The sequence below is a fragment of the Crotalus tigris genome, unplaced genomic scaffold (assembly GCF_016545835.1).
Source record: "Crotalus tigris isolate CLP2741 ecotype Arizona unplaced genomic scaffold, ASM1654583v1 scf7180000018127.1262416, whole genome shotgun sequence".
Classification (NCBI taxonomy): Eukaryota; Metazoa; Chordata; class Lepidosauria; order Squamata; family Viperidae; genus Crotalus; species Crotalus tigris.
In genome coordinates this window covers 384,726-397,767 of record NW_024096838.1, presented here as the reverse complement: position 1 = coordinate 397,767, position 13,042 = coordinate 384,726, and the positions used below count along the sequence as shown (strand labels likewise).

The window sequence follows — 13,042 nt, the reverse complement described above, 5'->3', positions numbered from 1 at the left end:
AATGAAATTCTATTTGAGGCTAAAGTACCAAAGACGTGGACTGAAGCTAATATTACTCTAAAGAAGATACTGCTCTGATACAAATAAAAAATTATAGACCAATATCATTATTGAATGTAAGCTATAAAATTTTTGCCTCAATAATGGCAGAAAGAATTAAGAAGTTTCTGACCGAATTTATACAAACAGGCCAAAATGGCTTTTTGCCTAAAAGACAGATTAAAAAATAACTTAAGAATGATTCTTGATGTGCTAGAGTATTATGAAATTCATCCAGGGAAACAGATGGCATTAATATTTTTTGACGCATAAAAAGCATTTGATAATGTAAACTGGCAATTTATGTTTCAACAACTTGTAGAAATGGACTCTGGAAAAAATGTCATAAATGCAATCCAAACAATTTATGATAAACAAACCGCTAGAATAATTGTAAATGGAGATTATACAGAAACTTTTAAAATTAAAAAGGGTACAAGACAGGGATGTCCATTATCCTCTCTGCTATTTATATTAACATTGGAAGTATTGAATAGAAATATTAGACAAGATGCAGAAATTAAAGGACTTGAGACAAAAGACGAAAAATATAAATTACAAGCATTTGCAGATGATTTAGTTTTTATACTGGAAGAGCCACTTGAAACAAGTACTAAACTGCTGGAGAAAATAGAAAAATTTGGAGAAGTGGCAGGTCTGAGAATAAATAGAGAAAAGACTAAAGTGTTGACAAAGAATTTAACAGAAAAACAGAAAAGCCAACTTACAAAAAAAAAAAATCTTCAAATAGTTAAAAAAGTTAAGTACTTGGGAATCTATTTAATAGCAAGATGTGTAACAGTAAAAGAAAATAACTATACACCAGTGTTTCTCAACCTTGACAATTTTAAGGCATGTGGACTTCAACTCCCAGAATTCCACAGCATTGCTGGCTGTGGAATTCTGGGAGTTGGTCCACATGCCTTAAAATTGTCAAGGTTGAGAAACACTGCTATACACGATTGTTAAAACAAATAAAATTGGATTTGGAAAAGTGGAAAAATCTTCAATTGTCAATGTTGCGGAGAATAGCTACAGTAAAAATGAATATTTTACCAAAAATACTTTTCTTATTTCAAACAATTCCTGTAAGACTGGGAAAAGCCTTTTTTGACGAACTGAATGCAATAATATTGAAATTTATCTGGCAAGGAAAAAAAGCACAAATTAAACTGAAAATGCTACAAGAAGCTAAAGATAGTGGAGGATTTGGACTCCCAGATTGGAGGTTGTACTATCAAGCAACTACCTTAACATGGCTTAAAGAATGGATAATGCTTAGAGACAAAAGACTATTGTACCTGGAGGGGCATGACCTGCAGATTGGCTGGCATGCCTTTCTGTGGTACGGAAAGAATAAAATACATAAATACTTTCAAAACCATTTTATAAGGAATGCAATTCTTTTAGAATGGGAAATGGTAAAAGAAAAAATTTACATTAAGACACTTGAATGGCTTTCAACAATGGAAGCTTTTGCTTACCCAAACTTAATTAACTATGATAAAGTTGTAACTTATAAAGATATTTTCAATAATGAAGGGAAACTGAAACATAGTCAAGATCTACAACAACAAGGTATTGATTTAGCATGGTGCCTATACCTGCAGATTCAAACAAGATATGAAAAAGATGTGAAACACAACGGGATTTTATAAAGAATTGACAGAATTTGATCAAGTATTGTTAAAGACAGAGGATAAGTGGATTAAGAAACTTTATAGATTTCTGCTAAATCTAAAGATGGAAGAAGAACAAGTAAAAGAAACAATGATAATATGGGCAAAAAGCTTTGGATACACTATAGAGTTAGAAGACTGGCAAAAACTATGGGATAGAAATATTAAACTAACTAAAGCTGTGCCATATAAAGAAAACTTGTATAAAATGTTTTACAGATGGCATATGACACCAGTGAGATTAGCGAAAAAGTTTAAAAATACCCCAAATAATTAATGGAAATGTAAACAAAGGCCAGATACTTATTACCGTGTCTGGTGGACATACCCTAAAGCAAAAAAGTTTTAGGTTAAAATACATTCATGGTTGGAGAAGATGACTAAAAAACAAATAAGACTTCAAACCAGAACTCTTTTTGTTAGGAATAATAGGAGTCAATTACGAGAAGGAGAACTGAAATCGGTATAATGCAATTCAGCAACTCCTCAAACCAAGAGGTCACTGATGGGAGAACTAGAAATAGAAAAATACAGGTGAAAAAAAGGCACAGGATGCATTTCAGCAAAAAGGCATTGAGCTCTTTCCTTTGTTGAAGTAGAAGGCCAGGTAACAGAATAATAGAATTGGAAGGGACCTCGGAGATCTTCTAGTCCAACCCCCTGCTCAAGCAGGAAACCTATACCATTTCAGACAAATAGTTGTCCAATTTCTTCTTAAAAATGTCCAGTATTGGAGCATTCACAACTTGTTTTAACTGTCAGGAAAATTCTCCTTAATTCTAGGTTGCTTCTCTCCTTGATTAGTTTCCATCCGTTGCTTCTTGTCCTGCCTTCAGGCGCTTTGGAGACTAGCTTGACTCCCTCTTCTTTGTGGCAGCCCCTGAGATACTGGAACACAGCTATCATGTCACCTTCAGTCCTTTTTATCATTAAACTAGATATACCCAATTCCAGCAACCGTTCTTTATATGTTTTAGCCTCTAGTCCCCTAATCATTTTTGTTGTTCTTCTTTTCCTTGTGTCCAAGGAGATGACATCTTGTTGAGTATTTCTTAAAATAAGCAATAACTGACATTGTTTAATCTGAAACTATCTTCCCAAGCTCTCTGATTGGGGAGTAGCAAATTCTTACCCAGGGAGGCCACGTTCCTATAATTTTCCATCATGACTTCCCAATGCAGTGCTTTTTGGTCAGGATCCAGCCAAGACCACTCCTCCTCAGAGAAATACACAGCCACTTCCTCGAAGGACACAAGACCCTCCTGAATATTGGAAAAAAAGAACAGAACAAGCCCACGAGGATTTGAAAGATATGTTCCATTGTTCACAAATGCACAAAAGTCAAATGGCTGTGCTTGGTAGGATTCCAAGGTTTAGCTGAGAATATGTCTTTAACTGAAGACATTCTACAGCAGGTGTTACCAACTTCCTTAAGTCTGCATGATTTTCAGTCCCCTTCAGGAAAAATAACCCCATTTCTCTCATCTGTCTGTCTGTCTGTCTGTCTCTCTCCATGTATTTGTCTGTCTGTCTGTCTGTCTCTCTCCATGTATTTGTCTGTCTGTCTGTCTGTCTCTCTCCATGTATTTGTCTGTCTGTCTGTACGTTTGTCTGTCTGTCTGTCTATCTATCTATCTATCTATCTATCTATCTATCTATCTATCTATCTATCTATCTATCTACCTACCTACCTACCTACCTACCTATCAATCATCTCTATCCATATAATGCACCAGTGTATTTATTTTTTTTAATAAGCCTTGCACAGCAAAGTCAACAATGACCAAAAGAACTGGCCTCTGTTTAGCAACTGCTGTGATAGTGGGGTGTTTACTCTCACTTCTTGAAGGAGTTTACTTCTTGTTAATTCATAGTAAGAATATCCAGCAGAACGAGTTAATTACTGGCTTTTAAAAATAACATTGCTTAAACAGAATCTGAGGGTGGAAATGACTAACCACTGTGTCCCAACAACAGAGGGAGCTAACCTGGCTGAGAGCAACTGGAACCCAGTTATGCCCCTTTCCACGTTGCTCAGAAAACATGGAAATAACCCAGGCCAAACAAGAGGGGGGGAATGGAAGGAGAGAGTGTTCCGTACACCAGCTTCACTTCCTGAAGGAAAGAGAGAATACAAATCTAATGAATTCGTTTTCCTAACTTACTTCATTTGGAGGTTCAAACATTGTTTCAGCTCCACCATAAAGACCAGAAAACTTCACTCTATGTTTCTCTGCAAGGGATACAGAATTTTAAAATGCATAATTAGCAAAATTGGAAGAGGTATTCTAACAGAGAAGGTAATTGAGCTGGGCTCTCGCTGGTAAATAGGAGGACTTTGATTACCTTCTGAAGTCCCCTGACCTGGATCTTCCTGAGAGGCCCCCAAGAAAAACAGCTCCTGTGAGGGATTTAATGGATTCCTCCTTCCATCAGGATCTCTGATCTCCACAGTGGAGGACTATGTCGTAGTTGGAGAAAAGAAGCAGAATTAATGAACATCACACCACACAAAGTGGATTCTAGTTCTCTGAGTACCAGATTGTTGGGGGCAATGTAAATATATATATACATTGCTTACTGGTGTACACCGCTTAGAGAGTGCTTGCACTTAAAGCGGTATATAAGTCTCATAAATAAACCTCAAAGTTCCCAATACTCTATGGAGAGTCTCAGTCATCCAAGTCTTAGTTGCCCCAAAGGTGGTTTTTCAGGAGGCAACTAGACTTTCTTGTTTTTCTCTGAAGACGTTTCCCCACCATCTGGTCAGAGCTGAAAAAACCTCTTGGAGGAGAAGCAAAAGATCTTCAAAACAAACCAAGAAAGTCCAGTTGCCTCATGAAAAAGCACCTCTGGGGCAACCATGACCTGGATGACTGAGAATCTGCATAGATATTTAGCCCTGCACATTGGGATGAGCATCCTTCGAATGGTGCGGGAATATGAACACATTTCCAGAATACTTTGCAGACTATAGGAATCATTTGTGCTTCAGTTTGAGATGCAGACAACATAGACTCATCCCCACAGCCTGTCTTCAACAATGAAGAGACCCAGGGCAGAAACCATCCTGCAGCCAGAAGTTAAATTATAAAATACCTATTTGGGGGATTCCTGGACAAGAAATTCAGGGGGTTTCCAAGGGGGTGAATTTTGATAACATTTCGTATAAAAAGTTACTTATTTGGTCGAGTACTGATTGGCAATTAAAGTCTTCAGATGTGTTGAGGCAAGAAAACATCTTACAATCGTGGTTTCAATATTTGCAAATAGTGCAGAGATGGACTTTGGATAAGAAAGTGGGAATTACTTTAGTAGATGAAAATTTGGTAATCCAGATCAAGGATCAGAAATATGCCCATATTAAAAGAATTTACAATGACTTAATAAAGTTGGATTCAGAAACAGAGTTAGTAAAAGATTGTATGATTAAATGGGCCCAGAATATTCAGGAACCGATTTCATTGGATTTATGGGAAGTAATTTGGACCAGAAATGTTAAATTTACGCAGGCCCAAAATTTGAGGGAAAATTTTTATAAAATGTTTTATAGATGGCATCTGGATCCTAAAAAGTTGTCCTGTATGTACCCGAACCTGCAACCTAAATGTTGGAGATGTGGTTGCTTGGATGCAACCTATTTTCATGTTTGGTGGACTTGTAAAGATATTAAAGCCTTCTGGATTATGATTTGGTGGAACATTCAAAAAGTTTTTAAAAGGAAGATTAAGTTTACTCCCCAACTGTTTCTTTTGGGCATTTTTGTGGATTTTAATATTAAAGAAAATATTTTATTGTTGAATTTAATAACAGCAGCAAGATTATTGGTGGGTCAATATTGGAAGAAGGATACTCTGCCTTCTTTAGAAGAATGGGTATTTAAGGTTTCTAATTTAGCAGAAATGGCTAAAATTTCTGCTTATTTAAAGGACCATTCACCAGAGAGATATTTTAATGTATGGAGAAGATGGATAGAATATGTTCAGAAGAAGTATGGAACTACAAAGTTCCATTTATTTTATGAGTAATGAATTTGTTTATAAATTTATGATGTTAAAGTTTGAAGAGAGTTAAGGGTTAATATGATTTTGTTCATTGTATAATTAGTAAACTTAAGTAGATTATGTTTAATATGTTTGTATAATCCTGTACTTTGCTCTGGGAAGTCGGGGGTGGGAGGGGGCTGGATGGGTCGAAGTTTAAGTAGTTCAGATAAAGTAGAAATAGTTTTACTGTATATAATATTAATGTTTCAATTTGGAGAGAGGAATTGCTCGGGCATTTCCCCTGGACCGCATCCAGAGTGAGAAGGTAGAAAAAGGTGAGAAGTAAGTAGGAAGGTTGAAGAGAAGGGGAGAGTGAGGAAGAGGAAGAAGAGGGAAATAGAGAAGTAGGTTAGAGGGTGGATGCGGTTTGGGGGGAAATGGGTGGGCAATACCGAAAGTGGTGTGTATCAATTTGTTTTATTTTTTATCTGAGGTATTTTTAAGATTGTAATGTATTGTAAAATAGAAAATAAAAACTTTATAATAAAAAAAAAAATGAAGGGACTCAGGGCAGAAACCATCCTGCAGCCAGAAGGCTCCACAACCCATTTGCACTACTCAGGTGACCCTGAGGACGCAAAAAAACTCCAAATGGCCTCAAGGACTCTCTTTAAAAAATGCAAATGACCAGCTGTCTGCAAGGAATATAAATCCACCATCCGGTCAGAGCTGAAGCAGCTTTTTGGATGAGAAGCGAAACGTCTTCAAAGAAAAACAAGAAAGTCCAGTTGCCTCGTGAAAAAGCACCTCTGGGGCAACCATGACCTGGATGACTGAGAATCTCCACAGACAAGTGAATGGAACAATGTCCTACAAGAATTTGTGAGCATCCATCAGTGAGGCTGGAAAGAAGGGAACGGCTATCTCAAATCTAGAAGGCATAACGGATTTAGTGTACCCTCTTCACATATTATGAGTGCCAGAGAAGTCTGGGGTGAAGAATTTCAACCCATTCTTTATTCCCTTTTGGACTCCCTAGATCAGTGGTTCTCAACCTGTGGGTCGGGACCCCATTTGGGGTCGAACGACCATTTCACGGGGGTCGCCAAACAACGCAGTCTGCCATTTTTTCCCCCCTTTTCCTTAGCTGTGCTACTCCCTTTTATTCTATTGGCTTTTGAAAGCCAATAGAATAGACTCTCTTGAATAGAGTCTAATTTATTGGCTTTCAAAAGCCAATAGGAATTGTCCAGGCTGTCTCTGCCCTGCTGAGCCCGCCAAAAGTCCCATTCTGCAAACGGTGCTGCACCAGTTGAGTAGTCCTCGGCTTACGACCGGTTGAGTAGTCCTCGATTTACGACCGGTTGGGGGTCGCGGCATTAAAAAGGTTGAGAACCACTGAGCTAGATGAAAGTCTCTCACCTGCAAGTTGACCTGCTCCTTCTTCTCCTCCGCTTGGCTCAGGAGAAGGCCTTCCACCAGGGCCACTGCCTGGGAGCTGCTCTCTGCTCCACACTCCCGCACCCAGCTCTCCATCTCTGGGGGTAGAAGGGCCAAGAACTGCTCCAGAACAACCAGGTCCAGCATCTGGGCTTTGGTGTGCTTTTCCCTTCTCAGCCACTGCCTGGAAAAGTCATGGAGCTGACTGCAAAGTCCTCGGGGACCCTGGTTGTATTGGACACTCTTGAAGTCGCAGGGCTGAACTTCTGAATGAAGGAGGGTTTCCTCCTCCAGGCTGGTCTCCTGCCCAGTGCTTGTCTGGATCTCCCCGGAGCTCTCAGGCTGAAGAGCAGGAGGGCCTTTTCCAGTCCCCTCAATTGCTAAAAGTTGTGTCTCCATTCTGTCTCCGTCCTGCAAGGCAACTGCAAAAGGGCGCAAGCAATCGTGGGGATCTCCAAATGCCTTTTCATTCATAGCATCATTTCTGTTTCCGCAGGACCGACCGCAGCCAGCCATTGTGTCCTCTTTCCCCAAGCCACGAGTTTTGTCTCTTTGTGAAAGACATACAAAATGGCTTCCAGTTTGTATATCTGACATGGAAAGCAAAACAAATAATAAAAAAAATTCTCAGAATTAGAAAGTGTAGTATTGGGTACTATTTTCTGAGATGGTATGCGATTTCAGGGGCATCGTTCAGATCCGTCCTCCCGGTGTGTGTTGTGATGCAGAATACAGGTTGTCCTCAACTTACAACAGTTCATTTAGTGACCGCTCAAAAACAGCACTGAAAAAAAGTGACATGACCATTTTTCAGAGTTACGGCCTTTGCAACATCCCCAGGACCATGTCATCCAAATTCAGATGCTTGAGAACCGGTCCATATTTCTGACCTTCTGACCAGCAAAGTCAAGGATGCAACCAGATTCACTTAACAACCGGATCCGTAACCTATCAACTGCAGTGGCAAGAAAGGTCGCAAAAATGAGGCAAAATGCCTCACTTCACAACAGAAATTACGGGCTCCCGGTTGTGGTCGCTGAGGACAACCTGAATGGGACTGAGTTGGAATGCACAATCAATGCACTTGGGAGTATTTTAGTTTTCATTCTTTCTCACGAGAAAGTTTTCCCTTTTCAAAAACTTGATTAGCATTCACCACCTCCTAGAAAGGTTCACACAACCTGACTGACCTCAAAAAGGTGAACAAACCATGAAAGATCAGTTCACATCCAAGGAAAAGCCAGGAAAAGACTCTAGTGAGGATGCCCCCTTTCCCTTCTTCTGGATGGCCCTTTGGAGATCCGTGTCTCCCTCTGACACGCAGGCAGCTTCACACAACCTCCCTTTGGAGATCCGTGTCTCCCTCTGACACGCAGGCAGCTTCACACAACCTCCCTTTGGAGATCCGTGTCTCCCTCTGACACGCAGGCAGCTTCACACAACCTGCCCCAAGCCAGCCAGCCAAGCGCAGGGCCGACGACCCCCTCGCCGCCAGCAGGACCGGGAAGGAAGCAGCTGGAGAGACCGCGCCGCTTCTCTCCCCTTCCGGAGGCAGGCCGGACTGCGGAGGATCGGGTCCTCCCAAAGCCTCTCCCTGCCCCGGGTGCGAATCCTGCCTTTCTCCTCTCCTGCTGGGCCTCCGCCACTCGGGCTCTTCTTCCCCGGACACGGGGCGGGACGGGACACCCGGATCCCCGCCGCCTTCCTGAGATCTCCGGTTCTTCTGCTGCTAAAGCTCCGGAGCTTCGCTTCCCGCTTGCGTGCAGAGGGCGGCCGGGAAACATGGGACCCGGGAGGAGGGCCGGGTCTCCCCCACCTCCGCCTCCCTTTGCCCGGGACGAGCCCCTCCCCCACCTAAGGCACGCGTGAATCTCTCCCCCCGCGAGACGCTCCCGCAGCCTCTTCGCCTCCCGCGGAGCTCCAGGGGTTAAGGAGAGCGAGCGCGGTCTCCTAGAGCGTCGGGCGTTTGTGACGTCACGCCTCCTCTGGAAAGCCAGCCGTGACTTTCGCCCTCCAGTGACCCAATGGGGAAGCTCGTGGTGTTGCTTTCCTTTGGCAGAGGGAGCCCCCTGGAGGATCCTGGCTGCAATGCAGCTGCTCATGCCTTGAGTGGGAGAAAGGGACCGGTTTCCATGGAGGGAGGAACAAAAGAAGGAAGCTGTTGTCGCCCCCCTCCTTTCCAGAAATAAATCCAGAATCTTCTCAGTCCAGTTGCTTTGGACAACTTTTGAATGTATCCTTCCTTTTAAAATTCAGAATAGAATAGAGCTGGAAGGGATCTTGGAGGTCTTCTAGTCCAGCCCCTTGCTCAAGCAGGAGACTTTACACCAGACCTGTGTTATGTGCTCCTGGCTACTTTCCTTCGTGACCAGAGGCAAGCTCGCCTGACCAATAACCAGCCAAGACACAGTGAAGGCCTTTTGTTTCGTTTATTGCAATAAGCGGGGAGAGAAGCTTTCAAAGCTTGGTTCTGTCCAAAGTTTTAACCCAAAATATCTCCTTCTTTTATTCATCCCTATCACCGGCCGCTACAGCCCTCCTCTTTCCCCATTGGCTGAGGTAGTATGAGGTTACACTCTTTCCGTCCGCCTATACACATTTCCTGATAACATACTAAATCATATTCACATATACAATAAGAATAAGAAAAATTAGACATGTAAATGGTTATTTTAAACTCAGTACCGTAAATGCCGGCGTATAAGACGACTTCCGCGAGCGCTGAAATCAGCGCCAAAGACGGGGGTCGTCTTATACGCCGAGTCGTCTTATACGCCGGAAATACTGGTAGTTTCCGGCATATAAGACGACGTTCTAGGAATGCAGCCCGGCTATAAAGACGGGGGTCGTCTTATACGCCGGGTCGCCTAATACGGCGGCATATACGGTATATATTTCTGTCTCCATTTTAAACAATAAGTTCTTTTCCTGCTTTTCAATTCAGTGTGCCTCCCTTCTTATCTTATTCAGCTTATTTTCCTATTCTCCATTCAACCTTCCTGGCTAGCCATTTCCTATAAAAAAACTATTTATCTATTTTATGACTTCCCTCTTCCTTTCTCAGACCCACCTATTTTTGCCTATATGGTTTATCTTACTTCCTTAATGTTATCTCTTTCTGACTCTCACCATCTGTATTTTTCTTATTCAATTAGTTTCCATTGTATTGTAGGTTTAACTGTCTCTGAAGATTTATCATATTGATGCATATTTATCACATGTCAAACACAAGGCCCGGGGGCTGGATGCGACCCACGATGTGGTTTCATGTGGCCTGTGAAGCCATCCTGGAAACTGAGGAACAGCCCCTGCTGCCTTGGCCCTGGCCCAGGCCAGCCGGGAGCCAATATACAATTTTGTGGTGACCATCTATGCTGAAACGCATTCAGTCTTAACTCCACAAGGCCGTCTGGAAACAGCGAGGAACCAGCCCCTGCCGTGTCGGCCTCACCCCCCTGGGTGCATGCTGGGGTGGTGCCACCCTTTGTGAGGAATGAAGAAATGGACCATCACTTGGAAGTGGCCAGCAAATGGCCCTCACCTACTTCACATATCTGGCTTGATGGGCTCTGGGGCAGAGGTTTTGGCAGGCAGCGGGGTGCTCTCCTGACAGTGCCGAGAGGCTGAGCTGGGCGGCGCAAATCCAAAAAGAAGCGCGATGCCACCCAGCCCCCAGCCTGCCCGGTTTCAGCAGGCAGTGGGGCACTCAACTCACAGCGCCAAGAGCTGAGCTGGGTAGTGCGAATCTAATGAGAAGTGCAATGCTGCCCAGCCCCCAGCCTACCCAGTTTCAGCAGTTTCAGCTCAGCCTCTCGGTGCTGGGAGGAGAGCACCCCGCTGCCTGCTGAGACCAGGCAGGCTGGGGGCTGGGCGGCCTCGCACTTGTTTTTGGATTCGTGCCACCCAGCTCAGCCTCTCGGCACTGTGAGGAGAGCATCTCGCTCTCTGCCGAAACCGGGCAGGCTGGGGGCTGGCCGACATTGCGCAGGTAACATTGACTCTCATGCTGCTCATGGCATCCTCTCCCCCAGAGCCCACAAAGCCAGATATGTGAAGTAGGTGAAGGCCATGTGCTGGCCACTTCTAGGTTATGGTTCATTTCATCATTCCTCATGAAGGGTGACACCTCCCCAGCTGCGTTTCTTGCCTGTTTTTCTCCCTCCCTCATCTCAAATATTTTCCCACCACTCTGTACTTAGGAAAGAAGGAAGGAAAGAAGAAAAGGAGAGGGATGGTGTGAGGGAAGTCCTGCCTTAGTCCTGCCCTGCTGCCCTTTCACCATCCCCCTTGCCCCTTCCTCCTGGCCTATCCTGGGGTCTCCCATCCTATTGCTAAGAAAGCTTTGGATACAAAGCCGGGTCTCCTCCCATGGAGAGGGAATGGGCCTCCCTCTGACTTTGCCCTCGTACCCATCATGAGCAACCTGGCTAAGGAGAGCAAGAACAGCAGCAGCAGCCTTGAAGAGGAGGTAAGTGCAGCTGTGCGCTCCCTTGGGGAAGTGGGGCTGGGCTTGGTGCCATGGGTGCTCGAGGGCTAAGCTGGGCATTTGACCTCTGCTGCCCAGGGCTCTGGGCAGCCCGCACCACCATCCAGCCCGCCCTACATGGCCTGAGAGGAACGGTGAGGCTCCTCAAGTGGACCATGCGTTGGCACTTGCCCTGGTCCCACCTCCTTCTGCCAGAGACCCTCAGATCTATCCCACTCCTGCCCAGGGCCCCACAGGCACCCTTGACACGAATGATGTAGAGCTGGCCACGCCCATCCAGTAGGCCACATCCACTCAGTCCACACTCACCCAGTAGGCCACACCCACCCTGGCCACACCTGCCCGGCCCCCTGAGGGCAACCGCAATGCTAATGCAGCCCTCAATGAAATTGAGTTTGACACCCCTGCTTTATACCATCCTGGACAAATGGCAAGCGAGTGCAACACCCTATGATTCTATGATTCAATGAATCATATTCAATGAACCATAATAAATCATAAAATCGTACAGCTGGAAGGGACCTTGGAAATCTTCTAGTCCACGGGTTCTCACCCTTGGCAACAAGAAAGCTGGCTGAGGAATTCTGAAGTTCCCAAGTCTTAAAGTTGGCAAGGTTTTCTAGTCAACCCCCCCCCCGCCGCCCAAGGCAGGAGACTTTATACTACGGGCGTTAAACTGCCGGCCTGCAGTTATTGCCAACGAAGTGGAAATAAAAGAAATTATTTATATTTTCGTACAGAGATGGTGGTGCAGGAAAGAAGAGGAAGAGGAAGATTTCTGTGGGAAGAATCCAGAGAAAGAAATATTTTGGGAAATATTAAAAAAGCAAAATATATTTTCCCAAAGAAATAATGGAGAAGATCTTTTAAAAGGCAGAAACATCCCCCCCGCCCCCCAGCCAACCAAGTCAGCAGAAACCAGCTTTTAGAAAGCTCTGTGAAGTGGTATATAAGTCTAAGTGCTATTGCTGTTGCTATTATGGTATTGTACGCAGCACTCATAAAAACTGAGCATGTGCAGTTCCAAACACGTCCACTGACATGCATTTCTGACTGATCCCAGTGGATCATATTGTCTAGCATTGGGTGTTACAACAATCTTGCTGGAATTATTTCAACACTGTCCTCACTGCATTATATCCAATTTGGGCATCACACTGACTCCAACAAAAACATTTTTCTCATACCAAAGGTAGGGAGGAAAAGTTCCTTAGAAGCATGCTGGATATGAGAAAGTGCTTTATTAATCTCTTGTAAAAACATCGCCATCTAGGAAAAAATGCAACTACTGTATTATACATGCTGTCTTAAAAAAGGATAGTACAGAATTCTAACCGATTTTATATATAGGTAAAGGTTTCCCATGTCCAGTGGTGTCTGACCCTAGAGCCGTGGTGGCGAACCTATGGCAC

At 43.8% G+C, this 13,042-nt stretch overlaps 1 pseudogene; it reads right to left on the bottom strand.

Annotated features, from left to right (window-relative positions):
• LOC120310154 overlaps positions 1 to 13,042 on the bottom strand; it is a 43,467-nt pseudogene that overhangs the window by 18,486 nt on the left and 11,939 nt on the right.